At 35.7% G+C, this 23,581-nt stretch overlaps 1 protein-coding gene across 13 annotated transcripts in view; it reads right to left on the bottom strand.

Moving 5' to 3' along the window:
- LOC137250553 (uncharacterized) overlaps positions 1-23,581 on the bottom strand; it is a 136,779-nt gene that overhangs the window by 76,018 nt on the left and 37,180 nt on the right. The window contains exon 2 of one of the 13 annotated variants that reach the window (XM_067783571.1): positions 21,855-22,298. The exons of the other annotated variants lie outside the window; for them this stretch is intronic. The gene's annotated coding sequence lies outside the window, so the exon portion shown is untranslated. The remainder of the gene's footprint in view (positions 1-21,854; positions 22,299-23,581) is intronic. 13 annotated transcript variants of the gene reach the window in all.

Genomic DNA, 23,581 nt, shown 5'->3' with positions numbered 1-23,581 from the left:
ACGTAAGTGAAGTTATAGCTGAAAACAGAAATTGAAAAACATAATTGCAAAAAAGAGAATTCATTAAACATAATCTTCAAAATAAACAAAAGCCTGACAAGGCTATAACGAATAGGTGATCTCGTAGTAGGTAACATTGAACTTGCAAAATATACGCGGATAATTACTGAGTGAATTGCAATTTAAACTGTGAATAGAAAAAGGTCAATGTACATTGTTAGGACCAATATTCATATTTACTGAAAGATCTACGCTATTAAATAATGAAAAATAGTACTTGCACAAATTCTACTAAATATTTACAATAGTCCGTACTTGCATTTATGTAGAAAGTAATAAAAGTAGCCTCGCCCTACTACCTTGTTGTTGAAGATCCTGTCATTCAGATTTAATATCTAAAACAGTTGCAAAAAATAGTCTGAGAAGTAGGAGACCTAATTTTCGATATGCATTATAAACCGTGGGACAATGACTTCGCAATATATATTTATCGGCATGGCCGATCTGTTTTGAATACCGCACTAGTCGTAAAGGTTTCTGTACCTTTAAGACTTATACTTCATATCTTTCAGTATAGCTAAAATCAGGTGAAAAATATAAGAGTTTTGCAGATGCGATCTTTCGTCAACAAAATTCCTTGGAAACACTTTTTCCAGAGCGTACCTGGGGGCTTAAGGGTTTTAAGTCTAGGAAGTTTTTCAAATACTTAAAGTCAAAATTATATATGACTATAGGTGTAAAACGTTATGGGTTCAGCAGGCTGAAGGGCAACTTGATAGGATCATACTTTACGCCGCATAATGTATAATGAGCATGAGGTTAGGCGAAGATTTTTCAGATTCTGCAGGGACATCCCAACTGCAAACACATCTATGCAGAAAGTATGCCAACCCATTCATATTCTTATCAAAACTTACGATCTCTAAACAGTGTAATCTAAGTAAAAGTCAAAATAGTTCGGAAATAACCTCAATTCAAGATATAAAAAAACTATGTTCTCTGATTACTTCGAATGTTTTGAATACCACTACAAATAATGACTGCATTCCGAGGGTTCTTGCGCATTATAATTTAAAAATAAACACTACATGTATCCTAAAGGTATAGTACGGATACATTCAATCACCTCATAAGACCACTTAAAATTTCAAGGAGTATACTTAGCTCATTACCCGTTTATTCATAATAAGCACGTTTTTTTTTTACTAAAAATCAAACCAATTACACGCAAACATGTCCGTATCACCTAAAAGAACGGGTACCGGTGCATTTACGTAACATAACTTTTTTTAACACACTTTTATTAGCTTGGCCTGTATGTAACGGAATCTTTGAGCTTAATTTTCACCGGTTTCTAGAAGTCTGATTAATTTGAAACTTTGCATACGTATCAAGGACCAATGACAATGCATTAATGTGATGGTGTGGATGGCCATAAGTTTGATTGAAACTTTGCACACGTATCAAGGCTCGAGGACAATACATTAATGTGATGGTGTGGTGACATAAGGTCAACGGTCTTAAGGTCAATTGGCCTTATTACCACTTTGAATGGCCATAAGTTTGATTTAAACTTTGCACACGTATCAAGGTTCGATGACAATGCATTAATGTGATGTTGTGGTGACATAAGGTCAACGGCCATAAGGTCAATTGGCCTTATTACCACTTTGAATGGCCATAAGTTTGATTAAAACTTTGCACACGTATCAGGGCTCGATGATAATGCATTAATGTGATGGTGGGGTGACATTAGGTTAACGGACATAAGGTCAATTGAACTTATGACCACCCCAAATGGCCACAGTTTTGAAACCTTGCACATAATGCGAAAAACACATTCCTTTATTAATGATTGAAGTGGATGCATGGCACATCTACGAAAGAGCGTACTTGAGCCCTTTTTAATACGCTTTTATTAGGTTGGCCTATATCTATCTATGTATCCATGTATGTATGTAACGGAATCTGGAGTGGAGCCGAGAGCAGAGTAATGCAGAGCTCCGAACTCCGTTGCACCTTTTGAAGCATTTTAAGATAGGTACTTTTAGCTAGTGCAGGCCACCAGACCAAGGCACCATAAGGAAGAATCGGGGGCACAATGGCTGTGTAAATCCAGTAGGTCACCTTAGGGGAGAATCCCCAGGAGGTCCCAATTGCTCTCTTGCAGGTGAACAGCTCTGCTGCTGCCTTCTTGGATCGCTCCACTATATGGTCACTCCATAATAGCTTCCTATCCAGAATGACTCCCAAATATTTGACTTGATCGCTAAACACTAAGAACGTACCCCCAATTCTTGTCGGTGTAAGATTTGGTACTTTGTACCTCCTCGTGAAGAGGACAAGCTCGGTTTTATCCGGGTTGACTTCCAAACCTGTGGCTGTGGCCCAGTGCGAAATTTTGGAAAGTGCCCCTTTCATTAGGTTGCAAAGAGTTTGCGGAAATTTCCTCCTCATGGTGACGCAGATGTCATCTGCATACGCGATCACTTGGTGACCTTCTGACGCCATGAGGCGTAGTAGTTGGTTGACGGTAACCAACCAAAGTAGCGGAGAGATAACACCGCCCTGCGAAGTGCCTCTGCCGACCGGTCTGCGGATCACCCATCCACCTAGCTCAGTTTTAATCTGCCTACACGTAAGCAGATTGTATATAAACTCCACCAGGCATGCGTCAACCCCCACATCGGCCAGCGCCGATGTGATGGCCTCAGGGAGAACTTTGTTGAAGGCACCCGCTATATCTAGAAATGCCAGCAGTGTGTATTCCTTGGGGTCAAATAACCTTTCGATAACAGATACCAGTGAGTGCAAGGCCGTGTCAATTGACCTACCCTTAGTATAGGCATGTTGAGCTTGCGAAAGAAGCGATGGCTCATTCCTCCTCCTGATGTAGTCCTCTAGGAGTCTTTCGAGTGCTTTTAGCAGAAAAGAAGATAAGCTTATAGGCCTATAATCATTTGGTTTAGAGTGGGAGGTTTTCCCTGCCTTGGGGATAAAGACCACGTTGACTTCTCTCCAAGATGCTGGTACGTACCTTGAGCCTAAGACAACCTATAAACATCCCTTTTATCCAGGCCCATATAAATTCGGCAGTATACTGTAGCTGAGCCGGAAAAATTCCATCCGGCCCGGCGATTTATAGGGCTTGAAGGTCTGTAAAGCCCAATCAATCTTTTTATCATCTGTGATTTCGCTTATTAGCTGATCATTAGGTGACCCTCCGCTAACAATATTTGAAGACACGCCCGCGCTTGCTGGGAGGTGTGTATCCATAAGCAAGTTTATGGTTTCAGCGCTGGAGTCCGTCCAGTGCCCATCCGGCTTTTGGACGTAATCCTGGAGCAGCTCCAGGATGTCAGCTGGGTCCGTTGGCGTCACTGGAACCCAGGCTCTAGCCCTTGGTCGTGAGGGGAAATTACGCGCCTCCACTACCTTGAGGCGCGCGCCCGGATATACTACCCCTATCAGCGTGACGGCGGCCCTATAGAGGTTTACCGACCTGGCGTCGTCACAGACAATTAGCTTGACATTGCCCTGGAAGCACCCTGCGTCGGTGTAAGAAGGTGGTGGACCAGGGTTGTCTTTCTTAACCTTAACAGCCACCGTAGCGAGCGAGGCCTCGATCCACTTCCACTGTTGTTTCGGGATCCTACCATCATCGCTGCTCTCGTCTATAATGCCAATGATCTGCCGACCCTTGGCATTTTCGGCGAAAGACCGCATCCAGCCTCCCTGCGGCTTGGCCCTTTTCGGTGCCGTGGGGTTGGATTCATCTATGGGCGCCCGGTGTTTAGAGGTTTCATCACTCTCGACTAAAACTTTTAAAATTACTCGAACTAAAAAATTAAAAATAAATAATAGTTTAAAAAAATAAAAAAACACGCTTTTAAAGTTAACCGAACTAAAAAATAGAAAATAATTTTCAATTAAAAGAGTTTATATAACAGTAGTAGAAGGTCAAACAATCATTTATAGTTAATCACCTCAAAATGAAATTATAATAAAATTTAAGTTATTAACAGAATAATATAATTCACAGTAAAAAGCGTGGGGTGCTTGATATTGAATGTTACAGTCATTCTATTGGCAACTATCTGAGAGGAAAGATATGAAATGTAGTCAAATGCACCCCACGTTTTATAATCTGAATTAAATTATTCTGTTAATAACTTAAATTTTATTATAATTTCATTTTGAGGTGATTAACTATAAATGATTGTTTGACCTTCTACTACTGTTATATAAACTCTTTTTTATTGAAAATTATTTTCAATTTTTTAGTTCGGTTACCTATAAAAGCGTGTTTTTTTTAGTTTTTTTAAACTATTATTTATTTATTACATAATACATACAAGCATAAAATTGCAGCTAATATACGCATATTAAAAAAGGATTTATAAATCATTTGTAATTGCCTATAAGGGATTTATAAACACAGTTTATATTTTAAGCATGAGGGGACTGCTTTTAGGCTAATCTATTATTTCTAGGAGCAGCAACCAAGCATCCATCATTATTAATTGGCGCTTAGCCGCCTAATCGATTTGGGCCTTTCCGAACAAGTCACGCCAGCTATCCATGTTTCACGATAACTGACGCCATTTGGAAGCACCAATGGAAGTCAAGTCTTCCTCCATCTGCCTCTCTCAACTCAGTGGAGATCTCCCCCTCCCTTTGTTTCTAAGCTGCGGTGTCGATTGAAATACCTTCTTGACCAGAGCGTCTTCATCCATTCGCATATTATGACACAGAGAAGCCTTGGATTTTCATTCACTGCACAATATTCGTTTCTGCGTAAAGCTCATACAGCTCCTCATTATACCTACTTTGATACTCACTGTCGGCACCACGGACAGCAGCATAAATAAAGAGCCATCTCATATTCTCTCGACACCGTCCATGATTCTGAGTCATACATCAAAACAGGTATGATGAGCGACTTGTAGAGCGTAGTGCATACAAGCATCCATAAACTTTTCAAAATACGAGGCACAGTAATGGATTTACACATATATTTATACGAGCTTTAACTACATTATTTTACTAAGTTATGCCTTAAAAAAATTTAAATCGTCATAATTTGTTCACTTCAATTTGAATGCTCCATATAAATAGATTTACTTGCTCTTTCCACAAGTTAACGGAGTTAAAGAAAAGGGCAAAGAAAACAAAGTATATTTATGCATTTTGTGGTGTATACTTTTTTAGTATATTTTTTTTTTTTATGCGGAACTTTCATATATCTATCAAGTAGTAGTAAATTGCATAGCCTTTTTGAAGAAAGTAAAAGTGCATAAAGCGTAACCAATAATTTGCAGTTGGCAACGAGCTCGAAAGATTAATGACAAAATAATATAAGGTAAATAATATCGAATGTGAATGGCATTTATAATAGCTGTTTTTCTTACTTGCATATACATATGCGTTTGCGACTAAGAAAATGCTCATCGGCAATTACACATAGTATTAGTGCATGGAGAAATAGTGGAGAAACGAACTTTTTCAGTTATAGTGTATAATGCATACCAAAATCGAAAGTTAAGAATAGTGGAGACACACACTTTTTGGTACAAATTTTATGCACAACAATTTCATAAGTGCAGATAAAGTTATGCACTAAGCAATCCAAATAAAGTTTAATTGCACATGTATATGCGCGTAAAAAAAAACACAGCCAATATTTTTTAAGCAAATAACCAAAGCTTACAATTGCAATAAAATAAAATTGAGGATTAAGACATAGATAAAATATCGGGAGCTGCGTTAAAGATTTCCAGTTCAAAGGCAGTCTCTCAGTAAGTGCTTGAACAATTTTTTTACAAAATTTGGTTAGATTGTTCTACCCCAATAGATGAAACTCATATTGAAATGGGGCTTTTCCGGAGCGGATTTTGCCCAAACTTGATTTTTATTGATTACATTAACGTTTTGCAAGTTCACATATGTCATTAATCCGATCTACTATTTCAGAGCTATTGTGGTTTAAAAATTTCAATTTCGATCACGTCTCGTAAAACAAAATACGATTCAATGTTATACTTAACTTATCTCGGCGAAACAGTACTTGTCATCTCATTACGCTAAATATTGCACGCTGAAACACCAAATGAAGCAGGAAATCGGTCTAGATCCGGTCTTATCAGAGGATTTTCTTAGCAGCATTTACAAAAGTTAATTAAATATTTTTTGAAGTTATACTTCTTTAGGCGCATTGTGAAATAATAATAACAGTGAAATTTTAAAAAATGGAACAGGTTGAAAATGACTCCGAAACCACTCCACCGATTTTTTTCTAATTTGCAGTATAGTCTCATAGCAACCCGGAGAGTGTTCCTGTTAAGATGCTCTCCGGGAGGTGAATCAACGACCGATCTTTTCGAAAAAAAAACTATTCACTGTTCGATTTGCCTGAAATTTGGTAGGTAGCCATTTTTATCACTAGCCACTGATAACTCATGTTCCCATTCAGTCGTTACCGGAAGATTTTATGGCAGTGGACATAATGTAAAAATAATAACATTCGATTAATTCGCGTATTTATGTTTCACTTAATGTAAAAATATATATATTTATTTATTTAATTTTTCAAAGTGAAACTGAACTTTGTTGACTTTGTTGACTATCTTTTTCCAGTCCTTTTATTATTGATTTGTAATTAATTATTTGTTTTATATTAAAAGCTGTTTTAATGCCAAAGAAGTATAGCTTCTTAAGCGCGTACATAAGTATTTTCTTATAATTAGCCAGTAAAAAGTTCAATGCACCAGAAACCACGGCATTGAAATTACAAAAAAACAAACTTCGCTATTAGGGTCGCTATTAACTTCTCTTATTATTAATATGTGCTATTAATAATTTTTCATAAATTATTCATTATTATTCACGTCTTGAATCATCCTTGTTAAAGATTAAACCTATTTTAAAACAAGTAAGGAAGGTTAAGTTCGGGTGTAACCGAACATTACATACTCAGTTGAGAGCTATGGTGACAACATAAGGGAAAATAACCATGTAGGAAAATGAACCGAGAGAAACCCTGGAATGTGTTTGTATGACATGTGTATCAAATGAAGGGCATTAAAGAGTATTTTATGAGGGAGTGGACCATAGTTCTATAGGTGGACGCCATTTAGGGATATAGCCATAAAGGTGGATCAGGGTTGACTCTAGAATGCGTTTGTACGATATGGGTATCAAATGAAAGGTATTAATGAGTATTTTAAAAGGGCGTGGACCTAAGTTCTATAGATGGACGCCTTTTCGAGATATCGCCGTAAAGATGGACCAGGGGTGACTCTAGAATGCGTTTGTACGATATGGGTATCAAATGAAAGGTGTTAATGAGCATTTTAAAAGGGAGTAATCCTTAGTTCCATAGGTGGACGCCGTTTCGAGATATCGCCATAAAGGTGGACCAGGGGTGACCCTAGAATTTGTTTGCACAATATGGGCATCAAACGAAAGGTGTTAATGAGTATTTTAAAAGGGAGTGGGCCTTAGTTCTATAGGTGGACGCCGTTTCGAGATATCGCCATAAAGGTGGGCCAGGGGTGACTCTAGAATTCGTTTGTGCAATATGGGTATCAAGCGAAAGGAGTTAATGAGTATTTTAAGAGGGAGTGGGCCTTAGTTCTATACGTGGACGCATTTTCGAGGTATCGCAATAAAGGTGGACCAGGGGTGACTCTAGACTTTGTTTGTACGATATGGGTATCAAATGAAAGGTGTTAATGAGTATTTTTAAAAGGGAGTGGGCCTTCGTTTTATAGGTGTTCGCCTTTTCGAGATATCGCCATAAAGGTGGACCAGGGGTGACTTTAGAATTTGTTTGTATGATATGGGTATCAAATGAAAGGTGTTAATGATTATTTTAAAAGGGCGTGGGGCTTAGTTCTATAGGTGGACCCCTTTTCGAGTTATCGCCATAAAGGTGGACCAAGGGTGACTCTAGAATTCGTATGTGCAATATGGGTATCAAACGAAAGGAGTTAATGAGTATTTTAAGAGGCAGTGGGCCTTAGTTCTATAGGTGGACGCCTTTTCGAGATATCGCCATAAAGATGGACCAGGTGTGACTCTAGAATGCGTTTGTACGATATGGGTATCAAATGAAAGGTGTTAATGAGTATTTTAAAAGGGAGTAATCCTTAGTTCCATAGGTGGACGCCGTTTTGAGATATCGCCATAAAGGTGGGCCAGGGGTGACTCTAGAATTCGTTTGTGCAATATGGGTATCAAACGAAAGGAGTTAATGAGTATTTTAAGAGGAAGTGGGCCTTTCTGGACCAGGGGTGACTCTTGACTTTGTTTGTACGATATGGGTATCAAATGAAAGGTGTTAATGATTATTTTAAAAGGGCGTGGGGCTTAGTTCTATAGGTGGACCCCTTTTCGAGTTATCGCCATAAAGGTGGACCAAGGGTGACTCTAGAATTCGTATGTGCAATATGGGTATCAAACGAAAGGAGTTAATGAGTATTTTAAGAGGTAGTGGGCCTTAGTTCTATAGGTGGACGCCTTTTCGAGATATCGCCATAAAGATGGACCAGGTGTGACTCTAGAATGCGTTTGTACGATATGGGTATCAAATGAAAGGTGTTAATGAGTATTTTAAAAGGGAGTAATCCTTAGTTCCACAGGTGGACGCCGTTTCGAGATATCGCCATAAAGGTGGGCCAGGGGTGACTCTAGAATTCGTTTGTGCAATATGGGTATCAAACGAAAGGAGTTAATGAGTATTTCGAAATATCGCCATAAAGGTGGATCAGGGGTGACTCTAGAATGAGTTTGTACGATATGGGTATCAAATTAAAGGTATTAATGAGAGTTTTAAAAGGGAGTGGTGGTAGTTGTATATGTGAACGCGTTTTCCAGATATCGACCAAAATGCGGACCAGGGTGACCCAGAACATCATCTGTTGGATACCGCTAATTTATCTATATATGTTATACCTGCCAAGATTTTAAGGGTTTTTTATTTCGCCCTGCAGAACTTTTTCATTTTCTTCTAGTTAATATGGTAGGTGTCACAACCATTTTATAAAGTTTTTTCTAAAGTTATATTTCGCTTCAATAAAACGATCCATTTACCTTACCATATTTCATCCCTTTTCTCGTATTTGGTATAGAATTATGGCATTTTTTTCATTTTTCGTAATTTTCGATATCGAAAAAGTGGGCGTGGTCATAGTCGGATTTCGTTCATTTTTCATACCAATATAAAGTGAGTTCAGATAAATACGTGAACTGAGTTTAGTAAAGATATATCGATTTTTGCTCAAGTTATCGTGTTAACGGCCGTGTGGAAGGACAGACGGAGGACTGTGTATAAAAACTGGGCGTCACATCAACCGATTTCGCCCATTTTCACAGAAAACAGTTAACGCCATAAAATCTATGCCCCTACCAAATTTCAAAAGGATTGGTTAATTTTTGTTCGACTTATGGCGTTAAAAGTATCCTAGACAAATTAAATGAAAAAGGGCGGAGCCACGCCCATTTTTAAATTTTCTTTTATTTTTGTATTTTGTTGCACCATATCATTACTGGAGTTGAATCTTGACATAATTTACTTATATACTGTAAAGATATTAAATTTTTTGTTAAAATTTTACTTTAAAAAATTTTTTTTTTTCGATATCGAAAAAGTGGGCGTGGTTATTGTCCGATATCGTTCATTTTAAATAGTGATCTGAGATGAGTGCTCAGGAACCTACATACCAAATTTCATCAAGATACCTCAAAATTTACTCAAGTTATCGTGTTAACGGACGGACGGACGGACGGACGGACATGGCTCAATCAAATTTTTTTTCGATCCTGATTATTTTGATATATGGAAGTCTATATCTATCTCGATTCCTTTATATATGTACAACCAACCGTTATCCAATCAAACTTAATATACTCTGTGAGCTCTGCTCAACTGAGTATAATTAATTAAGGAAATATGTTGAAAAGGTAGAAAACGTATTAGATTATACATACAGATCTCCAAATCATCACTAAAAAATAAACATAAGTGTCTTCTAATCACTTAATATATTAATAAAAAACACACAAAAAATGTAAGGCGCGAAAAACCTCCGACGAGAGTTAAGATCGAGCTTCTGTTCCGATTTGCGTCGTGCTCCTTTTAATTTCCCCTACAAATTGGCGGTAGGCCCGGTACATGTTTTACACCGACTCCGAGCGGCATCTGCAACGCATATGAGTTTTCACTTAGAAACTTTCGATGGCAGAAATTCACTCAGAGTGCTTTCCAAAGCACTGCCAAGCGCTGTGAAAAAATTGTTTCCAAAATTGTGATGTTGCTTTGCCGGAGCGTCAGCCGAGAATCCTCGATGTGGAGGTGAAGCACGCTACCACCACGCCACGACAGCCGCCAAATATTAATAACTAATTTTGAATAAACATAATTTAAATACCTCTTTAGACTTTTATTAGAAAATCCAAATGTTAGACAAAGCATTTTAGCATATTCACACGCAATTTGAATGTAATGAAGTCATCCAACTCAAGGTCAGCTTAAATGACAACGCATAAAAAATATGAATAAAAAACATGAACAACAAAAAAGCAGCTTAAACAAATGAAACACTATGAAAGAAAATATTATAAAATAGAATAAAATAAACAACGATTTGATACGCGCTCTAACTTCTAGCAGAAGAAGTTGTAAATTAAAAGCGGCTGGGAAAGAGAAACAAAAAACTCTTTGTATTGTAATACAATATGGTTGGCCCGGTTAGTAATTTTATCGCCAGTTTTATAATTTTGGTTTGCTTATGCAAGCGTAACTATGTAGTTTTTCGCTGACAGTGTCCATAATATAGCATTTTTTAGTTAAATGACAATTTGTTCACGTCAAATAAAACTTTATTTTAAGTCAAATAAAACGTTCTTCAAATTAAATGAAACTATTTTCATTTCAAATTAAACCATTTTTAGCTTAAAAGGTATGGGTAGTCCATAATCTTTCATATCTCAACTAACTGCCAATATATTTTTATATATCTGCATTCACTAAGTTTTTGCTTAAAACATAATTTTACACATTGAAGTCAAACCCTGCCATTGAATGCTCAGTCTTCCAGGTTGAGGTTAAGTTGCAATTCCTGTTGAGCTAAGCTTAACTTTGACTGCTTCAATCAAATTTTATAACAGTGCTACAAAAAAAAAATTCAAACCACTTTTCAGGTGACCTTGTGTACGTTGTAGGCCTTGACGAGTACATCATGATAATGTGTTTCAAAATTTTCAAGTTATTGTCTAAAACCCGTTTTTGCCGTACTGCGCGCACTCTAACAATCATAACGTCGTCATGTTTTAACTGATTTTCGATTGCTTTACGGTGTCGGAAAGAGAAAGATTCAGGCTTTAGGCTGATATATATTTGTTTAAATTTTATAAAAAAAAATTGGAACTTTTTCAAAAGTTATCCAATATTTACCATTTTTTCCACCGTTTTTCACAATTTGACGTCTTTTTTATGTAACGTATCATTAAAAAAATATTTTTTTACATTCATTCTCAATGAACTATTTATCCAGAGAAAAAAAGTCAGGGTGTATCAAAATCGGTTGCAAAATGTTTAAGTTACGACGCTTATTGTAAACAAGAATATTGATTAAAAAAAGTTCTATCAATGGTCTGTACTCTGTTAGTTGCTGTGAATCACATGTATAAATTAAAAATGTTTTCATACCTTCCTAGATTTATGCGTCTCTTAGTTTTGGAAACACAGCTTTCAAGTGCAGAAAAGCCCCGCTGTTTTGTCAAGTCGTTTGACAAACTGCTTCATGTAGCCCAACTTGAGGTGTAGCGGTGGCAAAATAACTTTATCGTTCTGAACGAGTGGAATGTTAACGACGATTTTTCTTTCTTTCGATTTCGAGTGTTTTCCTACACGGCCATTCACTGATTTTGAAATTATATTTTCCTCGACTGTCCCATTCGCACAGATTGTGTATCCTCCTTGCATTCCGAAAAGAATTTTCAGAACTTTCAAATCATAAACCATTGTATTTCTATTTTTGCCAAACAAACACTGTTGGACATCACTAAAGAACCCGTGACCGCATAAAATATGCTGATGTAGTAACCGTATCTCGCCCAATAAAGGAAGAACTAACGAATACTCTTGTTGCAACTCTTGAATCGAAAAACGCATTGGAATTTGACGAAGAAAATTCTGACGGGGGTCTAACAACCGAACGTCATGTAGTCTCTAATGAAGATTTTCGTGACCTTGGGCGTGTTTTAGGATTGTCTTGGAGGCACACAGAAATTTTGGGCTCTAGGCTGAAACAGTGGAAGATTGTGGACAAAATTTTTAAGGCTACATTCCCGAGCGATGACAACCTTCGTCATTCGAAAAAATATTCCGAGCTGACGATGTCAACAATGAACTTGTTTATTGGTCAGATATAGATGAGCTCTTTGTTTGTCTTGACCACGAATACCAACCAAGAGTGGCGTTTAGTTTTGGACGGATCGTGCAAAAGTAAGTGTTTTATAGAAAATGTCTTTACAACTGAAAAAAATTTTACCTACGTAATTTTTTTTTTTTTTGATCTAGGTTTGAAAGCTGTCCTACTGCATAACGAGAACCAGTTTCCATCAGCTCCAATAGCATACGATACAAATAAGAAAGAAACGTATGCGACAATGAAGAAAATTTTAAACTCCATAGATTATGATAAGCATCAATGGCCAATTGTTTGTGATTTGAAAGTTCTGACAATTCTTTTCGGAATGCATGGAGGATGCCCAAAATATCCTTGTTATCTGTGCGAATGGGACAGTCGAGGAAAAGATAATTTCAAAACCATTGAATGGCCGTGTAGGGAAACACTCGAAAGAGGAAGAAAAAAAACGTCGTTAACATTCCACTCATTCAGAACGATAAAGTTATTTTGCCACCGCTACACCTCAACATCAAACGACTTGACAAAACATCGAGGATTTTTTGCAATTGAAAGTCGTGTTTCCAAAACTAAGTGACGCATAAATCTAGGAAGGTATGAAAATCTCTTCAATTTATACATGACTCACAGCAACTAACAGAGTACAGACCAGTGATAGAACTTTTTTATTAATTTTCTTCTTTACAATAAGCTTTGTAACTTAGACACTTATCAACCGATTTTAATAGACCATGACTTTTCTTTCTCTGGATAAATAAGAAATATTGAGAATGAATGTAAACCAAATTTTTTTATGATACGTTACATAAAAAAGACGTCAAACTGTGAAAAACGGGGGAAAAATGGCAAATCTTAGATAACTTTTGGAAAATGTTCCAATTTTTTTTTAAAAAGTATAAACAAATATATATCAGCCTAAATCTTGAACCTTCTTCTTTTCGGAAACGTAAAGCGATCGAAAATCGGTATAAACATGACGACGTTATGATTGTTATATTGCGCGCAGTAGAGGAAAACGGTTTTTAGATAATAAATTGAAAATTTGGGGGTGTTAGACTATTTTGAAACGCATTATCATGATATACTCGTCAAGGCCTACAACGTACACTAGGTCACTTGGAAAGTGCAAAATGACTGTAGCACTGTGTAATTATTTTAACTCTCAATCAAAATTAAGTATACAACTATCCACTCCTCTTTTAAAGTATATTCTACTTCTTTCATATATTCTGTAAATAAATCTAAGTATAGAAAAAAAGCACAGAAAAACAGATAAGCGTTTCTATGTTTGGATGTAACCGAACATTATATACTCAGCGTGTGTCTCAGTTGTACAGTTCATTTCAAATAAAATAGTTTTTGAATTTTGTTACGAGGTATTAATTTTTGTTTGGGCTCTTGAAATGTTGGGTATTGCTTGGTAGGTATAGGGGCGTTGCAGCGCCCATTAAAAACAAATGTATCCCATTTTCCTATTACATTAAAACTTGTTAAGTGAAATATCATTGATACGAAACTATTTTCGCTAAGATATGGCTTATTATTTTAGTCTAAGGCCCTTTTAAACATTCTTTATATATAAAAGTGATTGTGGTCTTTAACCAATGCCGTCCATTTTTAATAGAAATATTTCCGGCTATAAGGAAAATATGTGCACTGAATCGTATTACTATCACTTAATTTTCTTTCGAGTTATGGCTCCCGAAATATAGAAAATTGCTTGGTCAAAAAAGTTGCGGTGACACGCATTTTCAGAAATTCGAATTTTCTGCTTTTGTTTGGTATAATTCCACTTGGGATATAAAGCTCTTTTTTGCGAAGATATATATCTTATTTTATTCACCCACGACCCTTCTAAAATACTTTTATATAAAATAGGGCGTGGTTCTTAACCGATTTTGTTAATTTTTCTTCTAAGCTATCTTTGTAGTAAAGGCAACCCCTTTATCGAATTTTGTCATGATGGGTTTAACGGTTTTTGATTTATGATTAATAATATTTATAAAATGGAATTTATCACAAGAGAGCGGTGCCACGCCCATTTTCAAAAAAATGGAAATCTATATTTATTTCGATTCTTTTATTCCGCTATGTTACCAAAGTTAATATACTTAGTCTGTGTGCAAAGCACGCTGAGTATAAAAAGTAAGAGTGGCTTTCAGGCGATTTTGCCGTTGACGCTATGAAAAAAATGTTTATGCTAATTTTGGTCAGTATTGGGAGATATTTGTTCGACTTATGGCATTAAAAGTATTTTGGAAAGGGTTACAAAAAAGGGGCGGGTCATGCCCAATTTCAAAATTTATTTAAGTTTTGTTCTTAGCTCAACCATTTCGCTACTGACGTAGAATATCAATCAAATGTAGTTAAATAACATAGAGTTTTTGCAAACTTTGTAAAGGTTAGACCTTTAGGAAAAGTGGGCGTGATCTTTAACTGATTTTGATTTTCTTCACTCGGTTTATATAATTTGACAAGGACAGTGTGTCTGCCAAAGTTCAATGTAATATCTTTAACGGCTTTTATTTACGGCTTGTTAAACTTCCAAATTTCCTTCTTCTAAATGTGTGTGTGTGCCACGCCCATACTCAGTTTTTTTTTGGAACAACTGCCTATTCCAGCTCAGTGGATATCAGCCCCTTCCTCTGCTTCTAAACTGAGTTGTTAGACTGAAATACATTTTCGTCCATTCCTATATCATGGTTGAGCGAGGTCTGCCCCTTCCTCTGCTTCCAAACTGAGTTGTAGACTGAAATACTCTTTCGTCCATTCCTATATCATGGAGTGAGCGAAGCATTTGAGCTTATATTCGCTGCACAATCTTCATATCAGCGTAAAGCTCTTACAACTCATCACTATACCTCATTTGATAGTCGCCGTAGGCATCACGCACAGCCCCATAAATATTTTGGAGAATTTTTCTCTCGAGCACTCCAAGAGCCGATACCGTCAATAAAGTGGTTGATATATTGGAACCTAATATATTGAAATCCGGATTAACTATGTATCGTTTTCACACAAGTTTAAAATTGAACTTTTGGCACGAATATTGTAATCACAAAAATTATTCGTTTTTACTGCATTCTAAGACGGGGTCAATAACGGCCTTAGGTAGTCGTTAATGTCCAAAACTATCAAATATCACTACATTTTTGTTGTAAGTACGTACTATTTCCGCACCAAATTGCATTGCAAATTCAACAATGTAATTTATTAAACGAAACAAAAATCAAATTACGTCTCGTCATTTCTAGAGCAAAGTAGCGTACGCAACAAGAAAGTTTACAATCTGTCGCAACATCACGATATTCTAAAACAATCACAACTGACAGGGCCCCTACAAAAAAATGCAATGAACGGCAATTTGTGCCATGCATGACATTAAATAGTTGCATACATTAAATTAATATTTGAAATTCTGTCTGGGTTGGAAATTATCTGCAAGCGTTTCAACGAGGGCAGGCTAGTAAGTAATTTGAATCATCTTAGATCTTATATGTAAGTCGTATACAATGACTCTTGTCATAACCAAAGCTGATTAAGGAGAATTGATTGATGTTGCTTTTCGGCTCATTAATATAAAGATAGTCTTAAATTGTTATGATAATTGAAACTTGGGTGAAAGCTCAGAGTGAAATGGCAACATAAGACGTGGGATAAAAAATTCACGAGGGAACGCATTAACCAAGATATTAAGAAAATCAAAATGAGGAAACATGAGATAAAAAAAATTCCACTGGGTGGCGAACAAATTGTGATATTTAGAAAATTCGCAATATGTTTGAAATCTTCTAATTGACTTCATTGAAACTCAAACCTTAGTTCGGAACCCGGCAACTGTGTAGACTATGAGTGCAGCTTTAAAGAGGGATACATCGATTAAATCTCGAAACAGCAAGAAAAGCTATGGCAACATTCCATCTATATCAAATAATTACGGACCGGCAAGTTCAACCTGATCTTTGTCATGCAATCAGATAACTGTTATAAACTGCGTTGACTGCGCCATGTTGCACATCTAAGGCAAATTATGCAACAATCCAGCGACATTCATTCATTCAGTTTTTTAGACGACAAATGTTATTTTTTATTCCGACAAGGCAGTTGTTGTTCATTTTATGGAATGACTAAGTTGGTTAGTATTGACCTTGAAGAAAATCGCACCATTTTTTGAAGAATCTTCTCAAGTCACGTAAGGCTCATAGGTCTATTTAATATCTTTATCGTTATATATTTCTTCTATGCGTGTGTTTGTTGCTGAGCTCCTTTTAAATGGACTGTTTGCATGAAATTTTGTGTGTGTTCAAGGGGATTTGAGAATGCTATAGATTCAAATTTCGTCCGTTTTCTTTCCTAGGTTTCCGAGAAGTGGACGAGGGTCCTACCTATTCTCAATAAAATGATTTATGGTCGTATTTGCTTGTAAGTTGATGTAGGGGTAATTTCTTGACTAGCTTATCATTTGAGAGACTTTTATCACCGCGAACTAGACGAGGAACCAGCCTACTTTAAAAATCTAATTTTTGATGTGGTTTGAAAAACTTTTACTTCTGGGAAGTAGGCCGAATATTTGCTTGAGATTTGATAAAGGTTAACCCCCTTTTGTCTAGTTGAATAACACATACAAACCGCAGTAAGAGCTAAGAAAATATTACGCATGAATGCAGCAATAAAGAGCTCATATGGCCTTATATAAACTACATTTGAGACGGCTGTTCGCGAGAAGTCAGGACCTTAGGAGAAATAGGTGAACGATTCGAACTGTGAGTATAAAATCAGCGCAGATGAAGTACGCGAGAAATTTAATTGTGAAATACCACTGCCATATTGGTGTTGTAAATAAAATTTGGCTAAATTGCATATTTGATTTATTTACTCGACTGTTCAGCTATGATTACACATAGTGTAGAATAACCGACAACCCGAGAGTTCGCAACAGTATGTATGTATTAAAGAAAACTTGCTATAAAGGTTTGATCGTATTATAAATAAAAATATTAGTAAGGTCGCTCTGTTAGTTTGGATTTTATTTGGATTTTTATTTACTTATTTATTTATTTATTTATTTCTTTATTTATTTATTCATAACCATATGGCCTATATGGCGGCCACCGTGGTGTGATGGTAGCGTGCTCCGCCTATCACACCGTATGCCGTGGGTTCAACTCCCGGTAAAAGCAACATCAAAATTTTAGAAGTAAGATTTTTCAATTAGAAGAAAATTTTTCAAAGCGGGGTCGCCCCTCGGCAGTGTCTGGCAAGCGCTCCGATTGTATTTCTGCCATGAAAAGCTCTCAGTGAAAACTCATCTGCCTTGCAGATGCCGTTCGGAGTCGGCATAAAACATGTAGGTCCCGTCCGGCCAATTTGTAGGGAAAAATCAAGAGGAGCACGACGCAAATTGGAAGAGAAGCTCGGCCTTAGATCTCTTCGGAGGTTATCGCGCCTTACATTTATTTTTTTTTTTTTATATGGCCTATAATCCTTTCGAATTTATATAATTCGTATTAAATATGTGTTTTACAATAATTATATAATAGGTTTTTAAATTCCTTCAAATTATTGCATGTTTTAACATCTACAGGTAGCTCATTATACATTTTCAAGCCTTTATAATACAGATCTAGCTTGGTAATGCGAAATTGTGCCTATCTCTAGTAGGATAGGTGTGTGTATCGCTGCTTTAGCTTAAGTTCTCTCTCAGGTAGTCCGGAAGTGCTCCTGTCTTAATGTTGTATATAAATTTCATTGTGCATATTCACAATAGGTTCCTGTGATTTGTTCTAGCATCTAGGATAAATTTAAGTTTTGTGGTGGATATTAGCATTTCAATGCATCACTATGCTGTTAGTGAAGAACACACAACAGCAAGGCAAGCAGCTTATACATGTATATAGCTAAATAACCAACTATGAGATACAACTATTCGAGAAGGCTATTCGCGAAAGTCTAGAACCTGGGAGAAATAGGCGAACGAAGAAACTGATAGTATAAAAGAAACGCAAGCTGGAATATATTCAAGCAGTTTGAAATTAACACTATAAGTGAAATACGCGAGTAGTTTGATAGCGAAGAAATACTACCAAAGTAGTGTTGTCAATAAAGAACATTTTGCTATACTGAATATTTGAGTTATTTATTCGACAGTTCAGCGATTCCAAGTATAACAAGAGATGCTGAGTAATCAAGAATTTCCTTAAATTCGCTATAGTATTTTGGAAAAGATAGAGCTTCGAAATATTGCCATTCAACCAAAAATTGTTGGGGGTTATGGCGTTTTTATACCTGGCTTAATCATACTTCCAAAAAATTATCCTACTCAACTTAAATGTGCGGAGCTCTGGTTGCTTACCAACCGGCAACTAGCACTGAAATTTTCATTGTAGTTTGGAATATTGAATACATAAATGGTTTTCAATAACACAATACAGTTCCATGCAAAAATAATAGCTTAACAATTTTTGTTGTTATATCGGCCTACTGATTTTAAGATCGCGGGTTCGAATCGAGCTCAAGGCCTAACAATAATTTTTTATCATTATTATTGTTACGATAAATTTTTTCTTAATTTATCGTAACAATAATAATGATAACAAATAATAGCTTAAATAATTTATTTTCAAGCTCTCCGCAGCGTCACATAGCGAAAAATGGCTTATATAAATATATATATTATAACGAAATTCCTGATAATTATTCACCTTATGCTAACGTTCAAATCGCATAACTGTCGAAATAATATCTCCAATACTCAGTATGGCAAAATGGTCTTTATTAGACTACTTTGGAAGTAGTACAATTATAATTCACTTCACAACTAATAGCGTGCTAAAATCAAACTGATTATCCATTCCTCAGCTTGTGCTGCTTTTATACTCTCTGTTGCCCCCTTCGCATATTTCTCCTAAGGTGTAAACTTTTCAAGAACATGAAACAGTTGTTATTAAGCTATAAGCGTGCGTATGTGTGAGAAACAACTTCTGCTCTTAGCTGATGCCTACATGTGTGTATGTGAGATATCTCTTCACTTCGAGGTGCTGGTTATGTGTGTGAAATATTCTTCGTTGCCTTGTACATAAATGTGGCTGCTTGCTGTTTTTGTTGTTGTGATTATTTACTAACAGCATAGTGATGTCAACATTCGCCCCAATATTTTTAGCTCGTGAACTTATCAGAGAGCCCTCATATTTAATACCACAAAAATAATAGTCTCTCTATGCGAAATGTGCGATGTAAAAATTATACTTGAATTTGAAGAAAATAAGATATAATAAAAATGTTGAAAAATGTTTTACAGGAGTATTTATTTGCAAATATAATGGGATGATGTTGCACATGGAAATTTATGTAGAGTTCGATGAATTGTTATTTCTGCTATCAAAAGCTTGCGCTCATTATATTCATTTCTTTCATAGATTCCAAAATATATTTACCTGTTAATACATACTACGTACATACATAGATATGCAAATACATGCAATAAACCTTACAAATAAATGTTTTGCAAATGCCAACAAATAATACTTTCGTCAATTTTGTGGCACCGACAATTTACTTCCGGCGAAAATTTTGTAGCAAAAACTAAAACAAGAAAAAATTACCTTGTTAACTATGAAAGCACGTCAATAAAACTTGTCACATAATAGTATTGTGAATTTGTATAGATTCAAAAGCATTCATAAAAGATCCAAAACACCACTTGAACTAAGCACCGTCAGCATTGAGCATTAGATCATTATTATTTTATGTACTTATATGATGAAAGGCAAATGACTGACGTGCCCCCAAGAGAACTTAGAGCTTCGGTTATTGACTTACTTACACATTATGTCTTGCCTCCGGTAATGTCGTTATTTGTTTTCTTAAATCTTAAGTAAACAAAAGTAATAATATTTGTGCATTTTTATCTAGCAATTCAAATTCTAAACGCAATGAAATTAAAAAAATAAACTCGTGCTCTTTTTAATAAAAGAATCATTAGCAATTTCAAAACTGATTATGAAAACTTACCAGAAACACGCAGACATGCATAAATATCTAGTACATGCAGCTGGGGGCACGAAAATAGCACTGAAATATCTGAACAAATAGCAATTATTTCTTTCTTTTGTTTATTTCCCTTTACATTTTCAGAGAGCTTCAACGACTTGTGTCACTGAAACTATGCACAAAAAAATCTCTAAAAAGTTTTCGAAAAAAATCGAAAAGTGTTTTAAAATCGTTTGTTTGTTTAATGGTATATTCAATTTATACTTAATATTTAAGAATTCATGAGTTTAACACCGGCTTATAATAATTGAATATTCAATTATTATGTTTGTTTGAGAGAAACTGAAAAGAAAGAAACATTTACTGGCATATTGCGATGGTACCATTTCGAAAACCGCCACGTAATCATCATCAGGCAATTACGCAATGTTATCAAAGGTTTCGCCGAGATTCGAACCGCGAATCACACGATGAAACTGCAGTTGCCTTGACCACTACTGCCAGTAAATGTTTCCTTCTTTTCAGTTTCTCTGAAACAAACATAATAACTAATTGAATATTCAATTATTATAAGCTGGTGTTAAGCTCATGAATTTTTAAATATTAAGTGTTTTAAAATCTACATGAAAATTTCGAAATTTTGCTTTCGGCAGTTTTTTCCGAAGTGTGTTTCAGATTATATCACAAACGATATGTGCACTTCCTTATTTATATTTTTATTATTATATAAAATAAAATCTGAAACACCCCTCCGAAAAAAAATTCGGAATTTTGATAAACGTATAGGATCTACACATGCCGCGCTGGTCCGCAGACAGCTCTGTACGTGTTAACTCGCCGTCAAAATCAAACTCATTTTGGTTTTCACGCGTCAGCCAGAGACATGTCTATGTAACTAATACTAAAATGTTTTCACTAACACATCGAAACTGGCTTTTGACTCGAACTCACTGTGTGTGGACCCTAATATAACTTGTCCCTTGTTAGACTTATGATGCAATACAACGGACAGGTGAAGTCGTTGTACATCAACAAAAGTTTGACGGCCCTCACGAATTTCAAAATAGTAGACATGGAACATTTTTGGTACAAATTTGCTACTTTGCTTATATTGCAGATTTTTGAGCACTTCTCAATAAAAGTAAACATTAGAAGAAAAAAATTTAAAAAATTTGCTAAAAATGTTTACTGCTTTTATCGTGTTCGCAGCTGTAAATTTAAAAATTTGCAAAACACATGAGACATTTTCGGATTTCAGGCTTGAAATGAGTAAATTTTTTGTTCGAATTTTTTTCACTGAAATTCGAGACGACCTATTTGAAGCAATGCAAATACAGTAAATTAATTTTAGTCACGTTCCAAAAAATATTCTAAAAATTTGTCGATTTCAAGGAATAGATTCTGGTTCCGTAAAAACATAAAACAAAAACTCACTTATTCTCTGTTATTATAAGATCATCGGAGGGCAGCAAACGGCAATGAAATGTACGTAAATCGTCGATCGTCTTCAGGGCGGGCAAATTATTTGGTGCAACAGCCGGAAAATTCGGTCCCTACGATTTTATACGCCTCAACTAGAGGAGAGTAATAGGCATCTTCACGCCTCGTTTGTAGATATCAGTAGTATGAGGTAGCAATACAGTCCACCTACTACTACTTCGTTGTTTCTTGATAAAAAAAATCATGGAACTAAATGCATGGCTAAACGATCAATTAATGAAAACATGATCGATGTTGGGCATATCTCCAAAGACCGAGATTCAAATATCGACGAAAATTCGTGGTATAACAGGTTTCAATACCTTTTCGCATTGCTAAGCAGAAAGGGAGATGATAAAGCCGATTCCCCTACTCCATAATACGAAACGTACAATCTTCCTATAAAGAAATGAAAATGGTAATATAATATTGACAAATAACCTTGGACTAGAAAATTATACACAACTTTTCAATCTGTTCAAACATGGAGACAAAAAGTTGATTAAAAGCGTGAATTAACTGACAAAGTTCTGCCCAATAGAGCAAAAGCATTAAATTCATTTTTTTTTTTGCTACCAGTCCATTATAAATAGTGTAGCGAATATTAGCATTTCTAACATCACTGTGTAAAAACACAGCGACAGTAATACTATGTTTGAACAGAAAAATAAATTGAGGCAATTTCGATTCAAATTGAATGGTGTTCATAAAACTCAATCTAGCTTACACAATTGTAATTTGATAGCTGGTTGGCTCATCTTTACAGCAGCAACATATCTTTGTTCAGAATGTTAAAATATGCGTGTTGGTATTAGGCGAATGGAATGGAATGAAAATATAAAACTTTGAAATTTCTGTGTGATGTAAGAAAATGTGATCAATGTTTTGGTTTCCTTTTGAGTTTGTCATCTTCTTTTGACAATCCCAACTCCAGTGAAACGAAAAATATAAAATCAGCTGATGAGATCAGCCAACGTTGAGCCATGCGTAACTGACGTTTAAATCTACTCAATAAACACACATTGAAAGGTTGCATTTGCAGTTTGAAACAAATTATTACGCAATATTTTTTTAATTAGCAATTTACTATTATAATTTATTACATGATAAATTGCGTAATAAATGTCCTAAATGGTATAAATTGCCAATTTGGTGTGTGTTTGTACATAGTATAAGCCATTTACACACATACATAGAAGGCAATGAAGAATATTTCACACACATAACCAGCAGCTTGAAGCGAAGAGATTATTTCACATACACATATGTAGTCATCAGCTAAGAGTGCACACGCATATAGCTAGAAGAAAAATATAAACCACAGATATACATGTATATAGCTATATAACGAAATATGAGATACAACTGTTCCAGTAGACAAGTTTCGTGAAAAGTCTTGACCTTAGAAGAAATAGGTTAACGAGGCTAACTGAGAGTATAAAAGCAGCGCGGTGCAAACGATATAGAATCAGTTTTATTTTAACTCGCTTTAGTGAAGTGCGCTATAATTGTAATTGTGAAGTACTACTCCCAAAGTAGTCTAAATAAAGAACGTTTTGTTATACTGAATATTTGAGTTATTTATTCGACAGTTTAGAGATTCGAATGTTAAAGGAAGCTGCAAAATAATTAGGGGATTTCCCAAAATTCGTTACAATAGTAATCGCTCGGAGCTCTTATTC

The sequence above is a fragment of the Eurosta solidaginis genome, chromosome 4 (genome assembly GCF_040869045.1).
Source record: "Eurosta solidaginis isolate ZX-2024a chromosome 4, ASM4086904v1, whole genome shotgun sequence".
NCBI lineage: Eukaryota > Metazoa > Arthropoda > Insecta > Diptera > Tephritidae > Eurosta > Eurosta solidaginis.
This window is presented reverse-complemented; position numbering and strand designations above follow the sequence as displayed.